Source organism: Heloderma suspectum, chromosome 6 (genome assembly GCF_057233095.1).
Source record: "Heloderma suspectum isolate Gila_16-S chromosome 6, 16-S_ref, whole genome shotgun sequence".
Classification (NCBI taxonomy): domain Eukaryota; kingdom Metazoa; phylum Chordata; class Lepidosauria; order Squamata; family Helodermatidae; genus Heloderma; species Heloderma suspectum.
In genome coordinates, this window is record NC_139463.1 from 122,674,237 (window position 1) to 122,697,988 (window position 23,752).

General features: G+C 48.3%; 1 protein-coding gene across 1 annotated transcript in view; it reads right to left on the reverse strand.

Annotated features, from left to right (window-relative positions):
- The window catches only part of LOC146342969 (vomeronasal type-2 receptor 26-like), a 41,790-nt gene that overhangs the window by 16,139 nt on the left and 1,899 nt on the right, over positions 1-23,752 (reverse strand). Inside the window, exon 2 of the mRNA XM_084808106.1 lies at positions 19,819-20,437. The gene's annotated coding sequence lies outside the window, so the exon portion shown is untranslated. The remainder of the gene's footprint in view (positions 1-19,818; positions 20,438-23,752) is intronic.

Genomic DNA, 23,752 nt, shown 5'->3' on the forward strand with positions numbered 1-23,752 from the left:
CTGGCTAGTTTTGTCACACAGTGCAGTATTATTCGAATAAGTTAATAAAAATAATATGTGTGTAGTCCTTTGCCCACTGTACTGAAATGTGAACAGATTGCTTTGCTTGACCACAACACATGCGTGCATGCACACACACACAAGCAAAAGAAAGGCAAATACACAACTAACTAAGCAAAGAACAGAGTTTTTTATATATTACATTTAATTTTCGTTTTAGGAAAACATCTAAAGTTCAAGAAATACAGGAGGGAGGTGGACGGGATAAAATAAGAGCCAAGAGCAAGCAAAGAACAGGGAAAAAAAGAAACAACCACCCTTTATTTAATTCATGTTTTGCAGGGATCAACCCAGTGAATAAAGAAACAGTTCAGCTCAGAACATGGGGGTGGGGGAGCCAGTAATAAGTCAAGGCATTGGTAGGCAGCTATAGTAATATTTCTTTATTTTAGAATTTAGAATGAAACTAAATGGTTGGATTATAATTAAAGGGGGGGCGGAAGAACAAGCCCAGAAGTAATCTTTGTTTTTAGAAATCTAGAAATATAGAGTTGAATGGAGGATGACTAGGAGGGAGGAACAGAACAAGCTGCAGTGAGTGCCAAACTTAGAAATAAACAGACCCCTCTCCTGAGTCCCAACTGACCACCACATTCCATTAAAAATTGAATGGTTGGTGGGGGGGGGACAGCGAGCAAAGGAATGAGACAAGAAGAAGCTAGCTAACTAGTAAATGGTGTTTTTTTAAAAAAAATATTGGCGAGGCACAGTTGAATAGAGAAGGAGGAAGAAGCTGCAATGACTGCATACCCACACCCCAGACCTAAATGAACAAACACAGCCATCTCCCAAACAACCACCTCGCACAATAAACACACAAAGCCTTTCATCAAACTTTGTGTACCCCCTCCTCCACCACTGCCTCTGATTGGAGACGAGTGGCATAGTTTCAGCCCTACAGTTCCCATTCACCAAAGCACACTCCCTCCTTCTCCATTTGCCTTCCCACCTTGCCCAACCTCCTGTGTCCACTCACCTTCACCCCTCCCTCCTCCTCCTCTTGCCTCTCCACACATTCTTTCTGAAGTCGATGAATTTTGGAGACAGCCTGTCTGGGCTGCTCAGAAGGCATAAGAAGAGCTATGAATCTCCAAGGAGGATGAGGCACCTCATGGAAGAGGCATTTAGGTTCAGGGTTGCCTCGGTACTGGTCTAATCCACTTCTTATCACGATGAGGCACCTTTGAAGTCAGCCTGGTTTGCTCGTTAGTTCGGCTTTGTACTGAAGTGGTGCACAGCCCTAGTCTCCTAATCCAGAGATTATGTAATATTTAAAGACATGATCTATACTCAGTGACTAACAGAACTTGCTCTCCAATGCCCCATGGGAATCTCTACAGTTATGGTATCTCACCTTCTTATTTGACAGAATTAGGGATGTACATAAGTCACTTATCATTTTGCGGATCTGCGTCGCGGTGGGGGGGAGGCACCCGATCCCTCCCCCCGGAGTCCTGCCTGGCTGGCTCACTCCATGGGGATTCCATGGAGCCGCCAGTGGGCTCCGCCCACACCCTGACATCTGGCCGCTGGGCAGCAGGGATGCAAATGGCAGCGGCCGTAGCTGTCCCTGTACTTAACCATGATAGGCTACGTAAATATTTATGGAGCCTATTACAGCAAAGGAAAAAAAATTCCCTTTTAACTAGGTCACTGCACGGACCCCCTGATCCACTCTGGATGCCAGTTTGGATCCTCTGAAGTGACCCCTATCCAACTCGGTTCAATTCAGGAGCCCTGCACTTTGATTCGGATCCAAATCCGAAGCAATATACATATAGCCGAATGGCCCATTTTTCGTGTTTTCCCTTTGACCTGCATGAGAAAACACAAATGGTTATAACTTTTTTCAGTTTTTATGATACAGACATGAAATTTGGAGACCTCTTCACCCCTCCCCCCCAAATCTCAGAACGATTGGCTTAGTGGTTTTTCTGCTAGGTGGAGTTAAAATTTGATGTTTTCTACAAAAACTTTTTAAGCAAAGAGCTATAACCTCTCCATGTTCCAAAGATGTGCATGAAACCTTGTCCCCTCCCAGCCCCTCTTGAGGGTATTGTACTGCCCAAAGTCCAGGCAGTTTGGCCAACTGGGTTTTGTGCTAGCTGCTGGTGCAATTTGATTTTTCCCAGAAAAACTCCTCAAGCAAAGAGCTGTAACTTCTCCCTGTTTCCATGTGCGTGTGTGAAACCTGGGCCCCTCCCAGCCCCCCTTGAGAGCATCCCCACCACTAAAGTCCAGGCAGTTTGGCCCATTGGCTTGTGTGCTACGTGCAGGTTGGATTTGATATTCCCAGAAACTCAGACCAAACTCCGAACAGAAAGTGTGTTTTGAAGCAGAAGTCGCTATCCGTGTTCTCTGCTGCAGGTTTCTTTAAATCACAAAACAACCTTTCTTCAGAAGAATCACCAGCTCAGCCTCTCTATGGCTGAATATACACATCACCTGGCAGGCAGGCTGGAAGAGGTCACTTTTTAAATTTGCTTTTGTTTATTCCCAGGACACACTAAATGAGTATTTTGAAGGTATCTTGAATGAACACAGTCAGGGCCTAGCCCAGAAGGGCCACTGAGTTTTGAATGCTGGAAATTTCCACCTGGTGGACCCATACTTACCCTACCCCATATCCTCCATGGTTGCCTGCCATGGAGAGAGACAGAGAGCTTGCAAGATTTCCGGCAGCACCACCAGCCTTATGCTTGTCTGTGATGCCAGCTTGCTGGGATGTGGGGGCCTCTTCCCCGAGCAAGACCGATTGGTCCTGCCTCCTTAAGTGGAGGAGGAGGCTGCTGGTGCTGCAATGCTCTGGCTGTTTCCCCCTGCTCAGAGATGCCTTGCAGTGGCATCAAACAGCAGTGCTGAGATCCACTCCCAACTCAGAGTGGTCCCACACAATGCTGCCCTGACGTTTTGGGGAGGAGGAGATGCAGTGCCTGCCTTGAGTCTGGGGCCACACCACACGAGCTGGGAGAACAATGGAAGAGGGGTCGGGGGCTGGAGAATCTGCCTGCTGCTCCTCCTCCAACACACCCTGGAGGATCTCCTCCTCTTCACCCTTCACCACTCTGAGGACATCATACAGATCAGACATGGGGATGTACGAAGCTCACTTACCTTTTCGCGGAATTTTTCATGGTTGGGGGGGAGGTGCTCCTTCCCTCCCCCCGGAATCATCAACGATCTGGGAGGTGATCCGAGGGAGGCGATCCGGTCCTCCCCCACCCCCCGGAATCCTACCCGGCCGTCTTCGCTCCGAGGCAGCTCCACGGAGCAGCTGGCCAGGGCCGTCCGCAGCCAGAGTTCCGGTCACAGATGGGCTGCTGCTGACGCAAATGGCGGCCGCCATAGACACGCCATTTGCATCCAACCAGGCTGCCATGATAGGCTACATAAGTATGTACGTAGCCTATCATGGCTGGGGGAAAAAAAACACCACGTACGCAAATGGCAGCAGCTACGGCGGCCAACATTTGCGTTCCCTATTTTTCACCGTTTTACCTTACGTAAATATTTACGTAGGGTATTAAAGCAAAAAATAGGGGAATACAAATAGCGTAGTGGGTGCTATTTGCGTTCCTTTTTTTTCGCCGTAATAGCTTACGTATTTACGTAGGCTAGAATGGTGGAAAAAAAGGAACGCAAATGGCGCCCACTATGCTGTTCACGCTCCCTTTTTTTCGCCATAATAACCTATGTAAATATTGACGTAGGTTAGAATGGCCAAAAATAGGGAACGCAAATGGCAGCCACTGTAGCAGCCGCCATTTGCATACGTGGTGTTTTTTGTTTTCCTTGGCTTGCCGTGATAGGCTACATAAATAATTACGTAGCCTATCATGGCAAAGACCAGGATGAAAATGGCGGCCATGGCAGCTGATCGAAAATCCAGCCGCCGCCACCGGAGCTGCCGCCGGAGACACCACCTGAGACGCCGCTGCCCGGAACATCCGCCCCAGGTAAGCTTCATCCCGGGGGGAATCCGCGGGGGGGTGGGGGATGGCAGGCCATTCTGCCACCGATTTCAGGGGGCCAAATGCCAGTGCAATCGGCATCACTGAAATCCGTGGCGGAACTCTGACCTAATATCCATCAGTGGGCTCTCTTGAACGAACTGATTCGCGGTGGCAGGGAGGCGCTCCATCCCTCCCCCTGAAATTCTGGCCAGGGGGGAGGTGCCCCGTCCCTCCCACCACGAATCCTGGCCGGCCGGTACTGCAAATGGCGGTGGCCATAGCCACCGCCATTTGCGTCCCTGCAGTCAGCCGTGATAGGCTACGTAAATGTTTACGTAGCCTATCATGGCTGAGTTAAAAAAAAACCCGCGCGTACGCAAATGGCGGCACCCATGGGCGCCGCCATTTGCGTTCCTTATTTTGGCACGTCTAGTCTACGTAAACATTTACGAAGACTACGGAAAAAATGAGGGGAACGTAAATAGCGTAAATGTTAACATAGACTAGACGTGCCAAAATAAGGAATGCAAATGGCGGCGCCCATGGGCACCACCATTTGCGTTCACGCAGTTTTATATTTTTTTTTAACTCAGCCGTGATAGGCTACGTAAAAATTTACTTAGCCTATCATGGTATTTTTAAAAATCTAGCCGTGATAGGCTATGTAAATCTTTACATAGCCGATCACGTTTTTCTTTCTTTTTTTTTAAACTTGGAAATGGCGGCAGTGGCAGCTGGTCAGAAGACCGGCCACCGCCACCACCGCACCGCCGCTGCACCGCCGCTGCCGTCACCAGGGAGATTCGCCCAAGGTAAGTCCCGTCTCGGGGGGGGTGGGGGGGCAGACCGTTTCACCACCAATTTTGGGGGGCCGAATCCGCTGGTGTTCGGCCTCCCTGAAATTCGTGGCAAAATTCTCTGACATCCCTAGCAAAAGCACAGCTACTGCACCTGCCTACACCAGCCTCCATGAACAGCGAACTCCAGGCACTGCAACTGACCACTGCTGCCCTACTGTACGGGTATGCACTATCTGGACTAGGGGACAGACAGATTTCCTAACAGTGTTGCTAATGACAGCAGCACCTCACCAACCTCTGCCCTTGCCAACACCCCGAAGATGCCTCATATTGCGCTGAATTGCTTTGCCACACAGTGGAGCATTATTGGAATAAGAAGATAATTAGCTATTTAATTTAAGAAGATAACCCTATAAATTGTATGTGTCTAATGCTTTTTCAACACTCTCTTGAAATTGGGACTTGTAGCATTGGTAGGACAACAACCTAGCATGCATGGGCACGCATGCACACACACACACAAGCAAAAGGAAAGCAGAGCTACCTAAGCAAATAATGTGTTGCTTCAATTTGTTGTTGAGTATTTCATGTTCTTTTATGGGAGGCAAGTTAAGTTCGAGAAATACAGGAGGGCAGCAGAGGCGATAAGAGCCAATCGCAAGCAAACAAACAAAAATAAAAACCCTTCTTTAATTTCACTTTGGGGGAGTATCAACACAGAAACTAAACAGGTGTGTTCACTTCAGCAAGGGCGACAGGGGGGATCCAAATACTAAATATGTAGGCTGTTACAACAGGCCTCTCTTTAAGATTTTAGAATGCAAGAAAAAATAATAGTATGGTTCTAATTTTTGAATATGACTTTAAAAGGGGTGGGGGTGGGAGGAGCAACATGTGCAAAAGTCGATGTTTGTTTTTAAAAATCAAAATAAGGCTGGGTTTGTAAAAATCTAAAAGAGACAATTGACTGACAAAAATGACAAGCAAATAGAACAGAGAAAGGAGAAATAAGGGTCAATATTACATAACAACTGCAGCCTTCTCCGGAGTCCAAAATTGAGATAAACGAACACAGGAATGGTGGAGGAGGGGGGAGCGTAGCAGCAATGAGGGAGGAAAAGCTGTGTTAGTTTGAAAAAATATGGAAAGGAGAGATTAATATCTATAATACAAATAACAAACAAGTCGGAGGTAGAAAGTAATAGGCGAAGGTGGTTGGAAGGGGTGCAAAGACACTGGCCCAAAGGGGACAGTTGAGCAAGGAGTGAGGGAATGATCCCACTACAACCTAGTGGTTTGTTTCCTTTTAAAAATCAAGGAAACCCTAATGGTGATCGAGAATGAAGAAAAAGGAGGAACTGCAAGGAATGCACACCCGTGCACACACACACGATCATCTAACTATACACCAGTCACTTACCTGGTCTCGCAGCTTTTCGTGGTGGGGGGGAGGCGCTTCGCTGCTCTCCCCGTGAAGTTCAGGCCGGGGGGGGAGGCTTCCCGCCTCACCCGGCTGAAATTCAGGCCGGGGAGGAGGCGCCTCGCCTCGCCCGGCCGCGAAATTAAAAGTAAAAAAAAAAAAACGCCCCCGTGATAGGCTACGTAAATCATCACGTAGCCTATCATGGGTGACTTTAAAAAAAAGCGCGTACGCAAATGGCGGCCCCCATAGGGAGCCGCCATTCGCGTTCCTTATTTGGTCGCTGTAGTCTACGTAAATCTTTATGTAGACTACGGCGAAAATAAGGGCAACGCAAATAGCGTTGCCCTTATTTTCGCCGTAGTCTACGTAATCTTTACATAGACAACAGCAACCAAATAAGGAATGGGAATGGCGGCTCCCTATGGAGCCGCCATTTGCGTACGCGCTGCCGCTCCCGCCCCGGACGAAGACCCGACGAACCGCCGGCCGGACCTGCCGCCGGGAGGGACATTCGCCAAAGGTAAGTCCCGTCCCGGAGGGGGTGCGGGGGGCGGGGGGGCGGAGAATTTCTCCCCGAAACTTGTTCGGGGGGCCGAACACGTTGGCGCGTGGCCCCCCGAAGTTTCGGGGAGAAATTCTCCGCCATCCCTAATCAAAGCACACTCCCTCCTTCTCCTGCACTCACCTTCCCACCTCCCCAACCTCCCATGTCTGCTCGCTTCCCCTGTCCATCCTCCCTCCTCCCTCCTCCCTCCTCCTTCTCCTTCTCCTCCTCCTGCCCCTCTGTCTGAGCTTTCAGAAGTTGGAACATTTTGGAGACAGCCTGTCTGGACCACTCAGGTATTAAGTAGAGCTCTGAGTATGTGAGGCCGAGGAGATGCTTCATGCGAGAGGCGCTTTGCCTCGGGGCCCCTCGCTTCTGCTCTGATCTGCTTCATATCATGAGGAGGCTGGTCCGAATCTGCCCACTTCACCTTGTTTTTCCAGCTCTGTAATGATGTGGTGCACAGCCCTACTTTTAACCCTGAGGGGCTGTGATGGAAGAGTTTTTTGGTGAGGGAGAAGAGAATATTTTGGAGAGGAAGGAGGATGGGGACACCACAGGGGAATGAGTGAATAAGAAGTGCCAACTGGAGAAGACAGAGGAGGAGAGAACAGTAGTCCAATACCTGACACAGCATTTATCCAGCAATAGATTTCTGTTCAGAGAGTGGCTAGCTGAAGACGACAGCTACAGTCCAGCCCAGGACTATTCCAAACAGACTCTGCTGAGACAGCTCTCCTGAGGCACCCTAAGCATGCACTAGTGCTGGATCACCAATGTCTTGGACTCTACCCCCCCTTTGTTGTTCTTTCCCTTCGTTTGCAGTTCTACTTTAACTTGTTCCTTCCCATTGTTCTGAATTGTTCAGAACAATCTGAATTGTTCCTTCTCATTGTCCCTACTTCTTCCTTTCATCTCCCCCTTCCTTATTAAGTACTTGTCAGCAAATATTTTGACTTTCATTATCATTTCTATTCACTGTTCAAAATTTCATAGTAGTGTTTTTTGTTTGGTCAATACAATTTTAAATATCCACCACCAGGACTATTTATATTTAAAATCGTTTATCTAAAACGAATAGCTATTCCACAGAGAAAAATCCTATGTAAGCCACACTAAGCGCACCATAACTACGTGGAGTAGCAGGGAGAGGTGTAGGGATCTTGAATAATCTGCTCTTTGGGGATTTGCATATTATTGTAGGGATGGCGGAGAATTTCTCCCGAAACTTCAGGGGGCCGAGCGCCAACGTGTTCGGCCCCCCGAACAAGTTTCGGGGAGAAATTCTCCGCACCCCCCCACCCCCCGCACCCCCCCCCCCCCGGGATGGGACTTACCTTTCCCAAATGTCCCTCCCGGCAGCGGGTCCCGGCGGCGGTTCGTCGGGTCTTCGTCAGGGGCTGGGGCGGCAGCCGATCTTTCGACCGGCTGCCACCGCCACCATTCCAATAAAACTAAAAAAAAAAACACGCCCCCGTGATAGGCTACGTGACGATTAACGTAGCCTATCATGGCTAGATTTGCAAAGTCAGCCATGATAGGCTATGTAAATCGTCATGTAGCCTATCATGGGTGACTTTAAAAAAAAAAAAAGCGCGTACGGCTAATGGCGGCCCCCATAGGGAGCCGCCATTCACGTTCCTTATTTGGTTGCTGTAGGCTACGTAAATCTTTACGTAGACTACAGCGACTAAATAAGGAACGCGAATGGCAGCTCCCTATGGGGGCCGCCATTTGCATACGTGCTTTTTTTTTTTTTAAGTCACCCGTGATAGGCTACGTGACGATTTACATAGCCTATCACGGCTGACTTTGCAGATCTAGCCGTTATAGGCTATGTTAATCGTCACGTAGCCTATCACTGGGGCGTTGTTGTTTTTAACTTTTTATTTCGCGGCCGGGCGAGGCGAGGCGCCTCCTCCCCGGCCTGAATTTCGGCCGGGCGAAGCGGGAAGCCTCCCCCCCGGCCTGAATTTCATCCGGGCGAGGTGGGAAGCCTCCCCCCCCGGCCTGAAATTCGCATGGAGAGCAGCGAAGCGCCTCCCCCCCACCGCGAAAAGCTGTGAGACCAGGTAAGTGACTTTCGTCCACCCCTAGATTATTGGGCTTCATCTGCTCTGTCATCTTATCATTGATAGATGCAAATCCCCCACCCCTCGCCCACCCCTCCATTTTTCAGAGTAAGGTAATTTCCCCCATTTTATATGGGGTGCAGTTTCAGGTTGGGATGACTCTCTTAACAGTATAATTGGAGGCCCTGCAAAATAGGTGTTGGGCCGCGGTGGCTTAGTGGTTAAGATGCTGAACTGCAGACTGGAAGGTCGGCAGGTCAGCAGTTTGAGACCCGAGTGCTGCATGACGGAGTGATCTCCCGTCTTCAGTCTCAGCTTCTGCCAACCTAGCTGTTCGAAAGCAAGAAATTGCAATTAGAAAAATAGGTACCGCCTCGGCGGGAAAGGTAACAGCGTTCCGTGCACCTCGGTGTTCAGTCATGCCAGCCACATGACCACGGAAGCTCTTAGGTGCCCAATTCAGGAGGTACCTTCAGCCACTTGATTAAGTTAGAGACTAGGTGATCACACCTCCAGTGCATGCACTAGAAATCTCAGACTGGGTGAGGGGATCAAGGCGGTGGTGAACGCCTCCCTTGAGGAGGGAGTGATGCCATCAGCCCTCAAGGAGGCAGTGATAAGACCGCTCTTAAAGAAGCTCTCCTTGGATCCTCAAGTTTTGAACAACTTTCGCCCAGTCTCAAATCTGCCATTTTTGGGCAAGGTGATTGAGCGGGTGGTGACAGTGCAGTTGAAGGCACACTTGGAAGAAACTGATTATCTAGACCCATTTCAATCAGGCTTCAGGCTTGGGCATGGGACAGAAACAGCCTTGGTCGCCTTGGTGGATGATATGAGGAGGGCTCTGGATAGGGGTGAATGCTCCTTCCTTGTTCTCCTCGACCTCTCAGCGGCTTTTCATACCATTGACCACGGTATCCTCCTGGACCGCCTGGAGGGGTTGGGCATTGGAGACACCGTATTGCGGTGGTTCCGGTCCTTCCTCTCCGGCAGGTACCAGAGGGTAGCACTGGGAGAGGAGGGTTCGGACCTGTGGCCACTTACTTGTGAGGTGCCACAGGGTTCCATCCTCTCCCCGATGCTATTTAACATCTATGTGAAGCCGCTGGGGGCTATCATCAGGAGGTTTGGGGTGCAGTGCCATCAATATGCAGATGACACACAGCTCTACCTCTCATTCAAATCTTCACCAAGGTTGGCCGTAGAATCCCTGTCCAAATGTCTGGAGACGGTGAGTGGCTGGATGGGGAGGAATAAGCTGAAGCTCAACCCTGACAAGACCGAGGTACTTTTGGTGGGAGACAAGAGGAGGCTGGGGGATGTTGACCTGGTGTTGAATGGGGTACGGCTACCCTTGAAAGACCAGGTCCGCAGCCTGGGGGTCATTTTGGACTCCCAGATGGCCATGGAGGCTCAGGTGTCAGCTGTGAGCCGGACAGTGCTGTATCAACTCCATCTGATACGGCGGCTGCGCCCCTTCCTTCCCGACCATCTGCTCCCATCGGTAGTACATGCCCTGGTCTCCTCTCGTTTAGACTACTGTAATGTGCTCTACGTGGGGTTACCCTTGAAGATGGTTCGGAAGCTGCAGCTGGTACAGAATGCGGCAGCTCGCCTGATTAAAGGCAGCCGCCGGCGAGATCACATCACTCCAGTGCTGAAAGAGTTGCACTGGTTACCAGTTGTTTTCCGGGCCAAATTCAAGGTGTTGGTTTTGACCTTTAAAATCCTATATGGTTCTGGCCCAGCCTATCTTAAGGAGCGCCTCCAGCAACACCAGACAGGCCGCTTAACAAGATCAGCCTCGGATGGCCTTCTCTCTATCCCATCAGCCAGGACAGCTAGACTGGTGGGGACGAGGGAGAGGGCCTTTTCTGTGGTGGCCCCCACTCTGTGGAACTCCCTCCCTAGGGAACTCCGTCATGCCCCCTCTTTAATGAGCTTCCGTCGTGCATTAAAAACGTGGTTGTTCAGGCAGGCATTTGGGGTGGGTTAGGGTGTTTTTTAAAAAAATTATGGTAGAATTTTATTGTTTTAAATTGTTTTATGGTATGTTGTACATCGCCCAGAGTGGCTGGGTGACCAGCCAGATGGGCGATTAATAAATTTAATAATAAAAAATAAAAAAATCATTAACAGTGGTTACTCAACCTTAAGACCAACATTAGTTATTGGGCTGATGAGGCATGTGCTGAATGAATGAATGAATGAATGAATGAATAAATGTGAAAGGTCCCCGCCCAACAAGCCAATTGAAACCCATTCAGAAATTGTCCACCCTTTTGCACTCTGTGCTTTATACTCAACACTCATGGAGGGAGTGGAATTTAGAGCCTATCTCGGGCAGGCCAACTCTGTCTGGTTATTCTGACCCACTTTCTTTATTCTAGGGATGTACAAAAGTCACTTACCTTTTTGTGGATTATGCTGATGGTGGGGGGGAGACTACGGATTCTGCCAGCAGTCGGACATCCAGCCGCTGGCTAACAGGGACACAAATGGTGGCGGCCGTAGCCGCCGCCGTTTGCATCCCTGCAGTCAGCCGTGATAGGCTGCGTAAATGTTTATGAAGCCTATCACGTTTTTTTTAAAAAAAAAACCTAGCCATGATAGGCTACGTAAAGATTTCAGAGAATTCCGCCACGGAATTCAGAGAATGTCAGAGATTTACGTAGCCTATCACGTCTTTTTTTTTTTTACTGGAAATGGCGGCAGCCGGTCGGAAGAATGGCCACTGCAGCCGCCGCCGCCGAACTGCTGCCGCCGCCGCCAGAGCCGCCGCCACCCGGAAGATCCGCCCCAGGTAAATCTCGTCCCGGGGGGGCGGGGGGCAGGCCGTTCCGCCACCGATTTCGGGGGGCCGAATGCACTGGCATTCAGCCTCCCCGAGATCCGTGGTGGAATTGTCTGACATCCCTACCGTATTCATGTTCATTATTTATGATCTTGGTGCAATTAGGGTTCCAAGGTTGCTCAAAGTGTGGCAGTACTTGCATTCTCCTCCTTTAGCCCTCACTCAAAAGACTCTTGATGCACCCGGATAAAGAGACTTCAATGGATCAATTGGCCCAAGTTCTCCATCACAGGCCACCCTTGCTGGGGACATAAAATAATTTTGTTTTTTCTTGTGAAACATGTGTGCATGCCCCATTTGAAGCTCCAAATATGACTGCATGTATGTTTCCACCGAAAATGTTGATAGATTGTTGAACACATGCACGCATTCATCTCATTCCCAATTCCCAGTTCGATTTGCACAAACCTTCCAATTTGCACACATTTCCTCCATGGACTGCATCAGGACTGCTTCAGATCATAGAGGAAACTTGCAGAAATTTGGAGAAACTTGCAGTGATCTCCCATTCGATTGCTGCTTGATTTGCGCCAGTTTCCCATTGGTGCAGAGTCAGCAGTGATCGCAAACACGAACAGGGATCAGGCATGAGATGAGTAGCAAGATGATGTTCTGTCAATTTCAAATATTGCTTGCTCACTCTTGTGATATGAGAGAATTGTTTCCTCGTCAGGTGAACTATCTACCAGAATTAAACCTTTGCCTCATTGTTCTGTGGATCATCACAAATTGTGGCAAGGTCTTGGTGGGATGGGGATACCAAGTCATCTTGTCTGCCTCCTGAGGAATCTGTATAATGACCAAGTAGCAACAGTAAGAACAGACCACGGATCAACGGACTGGTTTAAGATTGGGAAAGGAGTACGGCAGGGTTGTATACTGTCACCCTACCTATTCAACCTGTAAGCAGAACACATCATGCGACGTGCTGGGCTTGATGAAGCCAAGACTGGAGTTAAAATCACTGGAAGGAACATTAAAGATCTCCGATATGCAGATGATACCACTTTGATGGCTGGAAGCAAGGAGGAGCTGAGGAACCTCATGACGAAGGTGAAAGAAGAAAGTGCAAAAGCTGGGTTGCAGTTCAACCTCAAAAAACCCAAGATTATGGCAACCAGCTTGAATGATAACTGGCAAATATAGGGAGAAAACATGGAGGCAGTGACAGACTTTGTCTTTCTAGGCGCAAAGATTACTGCAGACGCTGACTGCAGCCAGGAAATCAGAAGACATTTACTTCTTGGGAGGACAGCAATGACAAATCTGGATAAAATAGTGAAGAGCAGAGACATCAGACTGACAACAAAGGTCTGCATAGTTCAAGCAATGGTATTCCCCATAGTAATCTATGGCTGTGAGAGCTGGAACATGAAGAAGGCTGAGCGAAGGAAGATAGATGCTTTTGAACTGTGGTGCTGGAGGAAATTTCTGAGAGTGCCTTGGACTGCAAGAAGATCAAACCAGTCCATACACGTTGGTGCTCGGCCCCCCGAAGTTTCGGGGAGAAATTCTCCGCCATCCCTAGTTTTAACGTCTGTGCCATACAATAAGACCCTCATCAATGATGAATTCTTCTCCTTCAGGAACATTCGCTTCCACCCTTCCAACTTTAACTCTCTGGAAGGAAGGAGTGGTTTGGAAATGTGACCAAGTTCATGATGTCAAATCCACCTACTATTTCCCTTTTATGATTAAAGGACACTGTTTCTCCAGCTGAGTTGTTCAATGAAATGCCCTGATGAAATGAGGGGAGCTTGTTGAAAGAGGAAAGGGCACAAGGAGAATTATGGGGAAAATACAGCATATTAGATAGTTCATCTTGCTTTATTGGTGTTGTTCATGTAGTTTCATCTGACAAAGCATCAGTATGTTCATTCAGATCTGAATTATTATCGGGATCCAATTACAGGAAGAAATGTAAACCCACAAAACATCAATGAGTATGATGTAGATCTTTATTCATCAGACATTCATGGAGTAGAAAGCTAGATGAATTCTGACGGTGCACTAATGAATTAATGAAATGAATGTTTATTTTTTGTGTAGCGCTTACCTGCCAAGGTTGCATATCTTTAGGGTCGAGCATTTTACCCCCCACCATTGCTCTGTGGTGGGATCTGGATGAGATCAGGGCATGCAAAGCATGAGCCACAACATAGACAGCATTATAGATGCTGTAGCTGTGGCCAGTCATGTCCATTTCAAAGAGAGGCCCAGGAAGACTCTCCAGCCTCTCCTCTCCAGTACAAATCCCATCAACCTTTTTTGGCACTGCTGAATCAGGAAATGAACAAATGTGTGCTCCCAGAAGGGATTAAGGAATCCATCTCCCTGAGTCCAATCAGGTTTTATAAGCAGAAGGAATTCTCTGAATGCAAGAAGCTCCTTTGAGTGAATTGTAAAAGAAATGGCACCTTGGAACATCTCAAAATCCCAGCCCTTCTGAAGGCCCATTAATGTGAAATCCATCTGGTTTGTCATAATCCACACCTTTCTCAATGATGAGATTCCCTGATTTCTAGGATGTCTTATTAACATAACAGTTCTCAGCCATGATATTGTCAAAGCTTTTCCATAGATAATAAATGTCCTGACTTTCTTATATGTGAAAGTTTCAGAAATTGTTGAGAGTGTATCAGAAAGCTCACCGAATTTATCCAGGCAGGGTAGTTGTGGGATTGCCTGTGTGAAGGCCGAACAGATTCCATTTTTGGAGAGCAATGGCTCCAGAGTTTTCAAGAAATGTTCTCCACTGTTATTATCAACAATGAGGATGCTAACCCATGTCCATCCAAAAGGCTGAAGTAAGAGAATTATCCCAATGTACTGGGAGGCATCGTTTGGGACCATGTGGTAAATGGAAGTCGTCTCACTTGTGTCTCTCGCCTCCGGGGAACTTGAGTTGCACATGGGCTAAACGGAGATGTTTTAGAGATGGGTAAGGATACATCTCAATGTGTACATGCTCATTTATGCAGTTGACTTATGTTAAACACCCAAGATGTGGTCTGAAGACATATGGTACAGCCTCCTTGATGAAGCTAAGTAGATATGGATCTTTCTAAGCTGACTGCATTTCTCAGGATATTTGTCCACCCGAACAAGGCTGTTTTATATTTACATGCCTTTCATCTACAGTTTCATTCAATCTAAATTTGACTCACCACTTGCCTCTTATGAGAGAATTAAGTCTTCCAAATGTTGAAGCAAATATGAGAAGGCCTTCAACCATCCCTTGGTTAAGTATGTCCTGATAGGTGTACGAGGAGTTGCAAAGTGAGTGAGAATCTTCCTTGGAATCTAACAGCTGAAGCAGTGAGGGCTGATGAGCAAGCAAGATGCTGATGAAAACCCATTAGTACGGAGTGCTAGCCCTGTGATTTTTTTATGTGACTGCTTCTGACACCAGAACATGTAAAGTCCCCACTTGGCCATGGAAGCTCACTGGGTGACTTTGGGTCAGCCACAGACTCTCTGCACAACAGACCTCACAGGGTTGTTGTTGTGAGGATAAAATGGAAAGGAGGAGGATTATTTGTACCACATTGGGTTCTTCAAGGAGGGGAAAAGGAAGCATCTAACTGTAATGAATAAGGAGGAGGAGGAGGAGGATTTAAAAGAGCCAAAGCCCCCTGGCAATACTGAGGCTTCTGTGGAAGCAGGTGAAGGGTGGATTTGACCACTTCTCTCAATCAGCACACTTTTTTTGGTTCTTTAGGTAGAATGTGGGAAGAAAGACCCACTCGCTCAAAAATCAGCAATGCTGTTCATCTGCTAAGCAAAATCACCTCTCCCTTGTTTTAAGAAAGCATTTCCAAGATAAAGGACAGGCCGGGCAGGTGACTCAATACCTCATTCAGTCTCTTTAGCTGACTTCCTGGGGACATAACTGAATGTCTACCGACATCAGTCAGAGATTCATTCACATGCTGGCTGTGGAAAGGGCAGGGAGGAGGGGGACTTATTTAGGCATGCTGCAGTGGTACACAACTGCAGTCCCTTTTGTTTTCCCCATTCCGCAATTACCATATGTGCAGGCTGTGTTATGGGCATGATATTTCTTGTTGTCTTAAGCAGTTGTATACAATTAAAATATTCCTATTCCATATATTTTAAATTTTTAATTGACCTTGCAGAGTAAAAATACACTCTGTTGTCATGACTTTTGCCAGAATGCATTTATGTTTATGTTGTTGTCACATGCAGGAGTGTCTTATCATAACAGTGGGTGGCTTCTGTTGTTGCTTGGCCTTCCTTCCATTTCCTATATGTGTACTTTTTTGTTGTTTTCAGGTCATCTCTAAGCTTTTTGTAGGGATGTATGAAAGTCACTTACCTTTTCGACGGGCTGATTTGTGGTGGGGGGAAGTGCTCCGCACCCTTCCCGAAATCCTAACCCGGCCAGCTCCGCTCCGCGGAGATTCCGCAGAGCCGCCTGCTGGGGCTGCCTGCAGCTGGACATCCGGCTGCTGGGCAGCCTGCAGGCAAAAAAAGTCAACGAACAGCGTACGCAAATGGCTGCGGCTACGGCAGCTGCCATTTGCGTTCCCTTTTTTTCGCTGTTTTAACCTACATACATATTTACGTAAGCTATTACGATGAAAAAAAGGGGAATGCATATAGCGTAGTGGGCGCCATTTGCGTTCCCTTTTTTTTGATGTTCTAACCTACGTAAATATTTACGTTAGCTATTACGGTGAAAAAAAGGGGAATGCAAATAGCGTACTGGGCGCTATTTGCATTCCTTTCCCCCCCCCGCCGTTTTAGCCTACGTAAATATTTATGTAAGCTATTACGGTGGGGAAAAAAAGGAACGCAAATAGCGCCCATTATGCTATTTGTGATCCCCTTTTTTTCGCTGTAATATCTTATGTAAATATTTATGGAGGCTAAAACAGCGCAAAAAAGGGAACGCAAATGGCAGCCGCTGTAGCCGCCACCATTTGCGTACACTGTTTTTTTTTTTTAAGCTTGCCGTGATAGGCTACGTAAATACTTAGGTAGCCTATCACTGCCTCTGCAGGGACGCAAATGGTGTCCCTGCGTTAGCCGTGATAGGCTATGTAATTATTCACGTAGCCTATCACAGCTATGATGAGGAAGCAAATGGCGGCCACAAGTCAGCATGGATGACAGCAGGTAAGTCCTCCATTTCGTGCACCTTTCATGGGGTGAGGGGGGGTGGCTTCGTTCCAGCATGGATTTCGGGGTGCCGAATGGACTGGCATTCGGCTTCACCAAGATCCGTGGCGGAATTCTCTGACATCCCCAGCTTTCTGTGAAGCCACAATGCCTTCTGCTAGGAGGAGGCTTGCAGAAATTAAAAGCTGGTCTCTGGAAGAAATGATGTTGATGCAGAGAGAAAGATGGCCCTGCCTGCATTAACACTATGGGCTCCTTTTGTCCCTTTTCAAACTTGGGGGGGAGTTGACCTCGATCATCTCTCTGGTCGCCTGGGGCAGCAGCACCACCAAGAGCTGATTCTTCTGGGTTCGCCTGGCTGGCACAGCCTCCTCCACCATGTCCATGCTCCTCTCAATCAGTTGGAGAGCCGGTGTGGTATAGTGGCTAGAGCGTTGGACTAGCAGTCAGGAGACCCGGGTTCTAGAACTTCTAGTCCCCACTTGGCCATGTAAGCTCATTGGGTGACTTTGGGCCAGTCACAGACTCTCAGCCCTACCGACCTCACAGGGTTGTGAGGATAAAATGGAGAGGAGGAGGAGGAGGATGAAAGAAATAATGCCTCTGAACATATGCAGATTCATGTTCTCTCAAGAATTCACAAATGCAGCCTCCCCCCCCCCACACACACACACACTACATAGTGATTAGGGATGGGCAGATCACTTACCCCATTCCAGGTGCTGGGGTCCGCGGCGGGGAGGCGATCTGTCCTTCCCCCCAGAATCCATCCAGGCCAGCTCCACTCCATGGTGATGCTGCAGAGCCGGACACCAGCTCCGCAGCGCTGGCGATATGGCTTGCATCCGGACTTAGCACAGCGATACGGCACGGCAATGGCGGCCGGCCAGATGGCCAGCGGCTGGCTCCTCAGTATCACCACATGGAGGAGCCAGCCTGGACGGATCCAGAGGGGCATGGAGGTGAGTGGTATGTTCCACCATGGACCCCAATGGGGCTGGATTGTTGGAATCCACCATCATTGGGGTCCGTGGCAGAATTCTCTGACATCCCCAACAGTGATGGAATGTATACCACAGAGACTGAAATCACATCATCTATTTTTTTAAAGACTGAGCACTGGCCACACTGCTGCAAATAAGACAGCATATATCCTGTGGCCCTCCAGAAAACCTCCCTCCTCATTTCCCCATCCTTCAGCAACTCTGTATAAAAGCAGACGATGTATTCCATTCCTGTTCATTGCAAGTCTCTTCTACCACCCCTGTGATCAAGCTCTGGTTGTCTTCTCCAGCCCAGAACACTCAGTTTGTGCCAATACCTCCTCCCCAGGAATCAGCAGAGCTGTCTGTTTTTTGCCATATACTAAGTGCCTTTCCCTCACTATGGAAGCCAGAGTCCATGCAAAACGCAAACACACAACCCACAGAATGCAGGGGCCTGGGGGAATCGACCAGGGAGGGCAGAGGTGAATATTGGGGAGGGAACAATAACAGCGAGCAAACTACTGAATGCGGGGGGGGGGGCGTTTTTCGGGCCCTATACTTGCAGAGAAATAAATGTGTCCTGACAGCTGCGCAAGTATTTCTTTTCCATAGAGAAAATGTGTATATATGAAATGTAATAAATGTGCAACACAGAAAGGCTGTGTGATCAATGCAACCCCTCTCCCCCCAAAGATCTATATGCTCAATTTGGGGGCAAATGTCCAAAAAATAAAGTGATAGCCTCCAGCAGCAAAGCCAAGCACTGCCCAAAGATATACGCGCACATATTGATTTATGAATGAAGGAGCAACGTTTGCAAGATGCCATGGTACCCCAAAACCCATTGCGAGCGGAGATGGGTCAAAGAAGATGCAGACAACAAGCTTGGGTTGAAAATTGGGCCACATTTATGGAAATACTTGCAAAGGGGTAACTAGGATGGGCACCTAACTGTGTCAGTGGCTAGCTGGCACTTCTTGGGCGAAAACACACCCAGCCTGAGGGGTGGCGTTGATCTCGCCATCCCTCCGGACTGCCCCTTCTGGGGGAGGTAGACCTTCCGGTTTCACCCCCAACCTGGTGCCGCACAACACCTGGGTGAGTGAGGAGGGTTGGTCTCCCAGGCAACGCTTATCCCCCTGCCGAGCCGCACAACCCGTTCGGGGGGCCTCAGGCATCACCTGTCACCATAAGGTGCCTCTGCATGCACACCATCCCTACTCCCTTTCCTGTTTTGCCCATCCTAGCTTCCAAGTGGAATGTGACCGATGATATAGACCGTATTCCCCTACAGGACACACCCAACCCGCATAACAGTGTGATGTAGGCAAAAAAGACCCACAGTCCTAGGCCAATCGAACTGTGAACCAAAAAATTCCTACATGGCTCCCAAAGGGGCAACCGGCAAGAACCCACACTGCTTAGGGGAGGGTGGGAGGGAATTGCATCGAGCCAGAGAGCTGAGATAGGGAGGGGGTCGAGTTTAAGACAACTCGGCCTGCCCCTCCCGGACTGGTGGTGCGACTGGGGTGCACCAATCAGAGGCCCTTACGTCTTGTTACCCCACCCACCTACAATCCCCCCCCTTTCAGCCAGACAAGCTGGCACCGGGTTAGGGCATTTCCAGAAGTAATTTGTTCTTAGTGAGGAGAATATTTTTCAGAGCTAGTGTGGTATAGTGGCTAGAGTGTTGGGCTAGCAGTGAGGAGACCTGGGTTCTAGAACTTCTAGTCCCCACTTGGCCATGGAAGCTCACTGGGTGACTTTGGGCCAGTCACAGACTCTCAGCCCAACCCACCTCACAGGGTTGTTGTGAGGATAAAATGGAGAGGAGGAGGATAATGTAAGCCTCCTTGGGTTCCTTGCAAGAGGAAAAAAGGCGGGATATAAATGAACTAAATAAATAAATTCAGAACATATACGAAGGACAGTAGGAGTAATACTTGCTATGCTGAAAAGGCACATTTCTGTCTTCTCTTACCAATATTGTGATGTGTTGCTGCTTAAGTTCCTTGCACAACGGTACTCCGAGATGTACAGCTCCAGTTAAATCATAAAAAGAAAATGAGGAAAAAAGGAGAGCTTTTTAAAAATGCACTGCACATTCAATGGGCCACAAGAACCCCCTGCCCTGCACGACAATTCTTCTTGCTCATGACGGTCTTCCAGCTGTTCCCTATGAGACATCGTGACCCTTGCTTGTGTGTGTGTGTGTGTGGGGGGGGGTTCTGATGGCTTCCACACTGCAATAGACACACAGAAATCATGCAAGAACCAGAAATACAGAAAATGAGGGTTGTGCGCATTTCACCCCACTGACAGAAATGCCGGAAGCATAATTGCAGAAAATGAGGTTTGTGCGCATTTCCACTCTGCATGACTGGCAAGGAGGCGGTGCAAAGACTTACGTGGGTATGTCGCTCTGCTCCTGCTGCAAAGCCTAGCACCATGCCTGATGCAGCTGCAAAGGGAACTTCCCATTTCTCCACATATATATAGTGGATAATTCCCGCTAGCGTGACAGTGGCATCACCGTCATGGGCACATTTCTAGGGCTGTCCTTTTGGTTCTCTCACAGCCCAGTGGTCACCCCGCCGAAGCTGAAACGCAAGCACACAAAATGCCACCGGAACAAAGAGAGCAAGACCACACTGCCCCTGACCCTTTTTTATTTATTTATTAATTCATTTATTTATCTTTTTATTTAGGTATTTCATTTCCATTCTGCCCTACAGACAAGGTGTCTAGGCCTCCGTTCACAAAACTTACAACCACAGAGCACACAGTTAAACCACTATTTATGTCCCTATTGCAAAGCACTGCCCAAATAAATGCATGCACATCTTGATGTATGAAGGAAGGAACTATCTGTTTCTTTCCGTAATTTCTGCTTGTGAACATATTCTCTGAAACGTTGGAGTGAGAGTTGCAACAGAATAGCACATCTTTTGGCTCGGTGGCTATCTCACCTTACAGTGTTAAGGAATAATACTTCTAATTGTTATGCAGGAATTGAGGGCGATGGCCCATTTCAATCTGAATGAAACGGCTTTCATTCAGGTAGCAAGGGGCTAGGTTGCTCCCATTTTTTTCTATTCCCCTCCTCGCCATCTTCCCACCCCACACAACACCTGCGAGGTGTGTGCAATGTTTGTTTCCTTGCCTGAGAACAACTTGGCCTACACGTGCAACAAGTGCAAGCTGACCACACTGATGGAAGAAAAAGTCAGAGGACTGGAGGGTGAGTGTCAACCCTCCAGGGAATAAGAGAACACGAAGAGTTCTTGGACAGAACAGTGGAGCTTACAGCAGCAAAGTGAAGAACAGAAGCTAGAAGAGCAACAGCAAGCTGAGGCAGAAGTGGAAACTGCTGAGGTGAGGAAAATGCAGTAGAGGATTCTCCTTGGAAAAGGGTGACAGTTAGGAGCAGAAGAGCTAGAAGCCACTCTGCACCAGTGGAGGCAGTGGGACTAGGGAACCGTTTCCAGGAACTTGAGGATGAGACTGAAGGACAGCCTGCAGAGGAAGAATTACAGGGTGACCTGCATGAGAGCCAGCAAGAGGCTGAAGGTCAACCAAGCAGAGGCGATGAAACCAAGGCCTACAACAACAAGAAGAGAAGAGAAGTAGTAGTGGGAGACTCCTTACTGCGTGGGATTGAAACACAAGTCTCTCACGAAGACCCATGGACTCTCCAGGTACACTGTCTCCTGGTATGATGGATTAGAGACATGAATAAAGGGTTGCCTGCACTCATAAAGCCCAGTGACAGGTATCCCTTTCTTCTCATCCATGTGGGAACAAATGATACCACCAAGTGAAGCTACGAAGAAATCACTTCAGACTTTGAAGCTTTGGGAAGGAAACTTAAGGACTTTGGGGCCAAGATTGTTTTCTCATCCATCATTCCAGTAGTTAGAAGAGGCATAGAAAGGGAAAGAAAAATACTCCGGGTGAATGATTGGCTACAAAGGTGGTGCTGACGAAAGAGATTGGGTTTCTGGGACCAGGGGCTATACTTCCTGGAAGATGGACTGTTGGCAAGGTATGAGTTGCACCTCACAAGGGCTGGGAAGAATGTGTTTGGCCACAGCATGAAGAACATTATCAGGAGGAGAGATTTAAACTGAATCCTATGGGGAAGGGAGATATGAAGTTGGGGGTAACAATGGTGTTATCACAACAGTGCTGTTATCACAACATGCTGTTAACACAACAGTGATAGGGGGAGATATGCCCAATTAAATGCAAAATTCCAGGTGTTAGCCAGAAGAGATAAGGAATTATTTTTAAACAAGCAATGCACGGAAGCGGAAGAAGATGATAGAATAGGAAGGACAAGAGACCTCTTCCAGAAAATTAGAAACATTGGAGGTAAATTCCAGGCAAAAATGGGTGTGATCAAAAACAAAAATGGCAAGGACCTAACAGAATCAGAAGAGATCAAGAAAAGGTGGCAAGAATATACGGAAGATCTGTATAGGAAGGATAATTATATCGGGGATAGATTTGACGGTGTGGTCAGTGAGCTAGAGCTAGACATCCTGAAGAGTGAGGTGGAATGGGCCTTAAGAAGCATTGCTAATAACAAGGCAGTAGGAGATGATGGTATCCCAGCTGAACTGTTTAAAATCTTGCAAGATGATGCTGTCAAGGTGATGCATGCCATATGCCAGCAAATTTGGAAAACACAAGAATGGCCAACAGATTGGAAAATATCAACTTATATCCCCATACCAAAAAAGGGAAGCACCAATGACTCCCATGACTGGAAAACAACAATTGAATAGGGATGTCAGAGAATTCCGCGACGGATCTCAGAGAGGCCGAGTGTCAGTGCATTCAGCCCCCCAAAATCCTGCACAGAAAGAAGCCCCCGACCCTCCGCCCCATGAAAGGCATGCGAAATGGAGCACTTACCTGCTCCCATCCGCGCTGCTTTGCAAATGGCGGCCATCCTGGCCGCCACTCGCTTCCTCCTCTTCTTTGCCGTGATAGGCTACATAAATACTTACGTAGCCTATCACGGCTAATGCAGGGACACCATTTGCGTCCCTGCAGAGGCTGTGATAGACTACGTAAGCATTTACGTAGCCAATCATGGCGGGAAGGGGGGAACCCCAGCATACGCAAATGGCGGTGGCTACCGCCATTTGCGTACACTGGTTCCCCCCCCCCACCATGATAGGCTACGTAAGCATTTACGTAGCCTATCATGGCAGGGGGGGGAAAAAAAACAGCGTACGCAAATGGCGGCGGCTACCACCATTTGCGTATGCTGGGGTTTTTCCCCCTGCTGTGATAGGCTACGTAAATATTTACGTAGCCTATCATGGCTCAATACAGGGACTCAAATGGCGGCGGCTATGACAGCCACAATTTGCGTCCCTGCAGGGCTGCTCAGCGGCTGGATGTCCAGCTGCGGGCGGCTGGAGGTGGCCGGCGGCTCCACGGCTTGGCCGCAGAGTGGAGGCGGCCAGGCAGAATTCCAGTGGGAGGGATGGAGCGCCTCCCCCCTGTCGAGCATTCCTGGCATGGAGCCAGGTAAGGGATTCGTACATCCCTACAATTGAAGGATGTAACTTGTTCAAAAAGAAGAGAAGGAACAGAAAGGGAGATGGGTTATGCACTATATTTTAAAAATACTTATCTCTGCACAGAAATGCAGGAGGATGAGCTTGGTAGCCCCATCAAGAGCATCTGGGTTAAAATAAATGGAGCAAAGAATAAAAAGAATGTGGTAGTCGGAGTCTAATACTGGCCACCCAATCAAGGAGAAGACGAGGATGACACTTTTGAAAAACAAATAGCCAATGTTTAAAGGAAGCATGAAGTAGTAGAAATGGGAGACTTCAATTTCCCCGATATTTGTTGGGAGACACATTCTGCAAAACATGGCCCCTCCAGGAAATTCC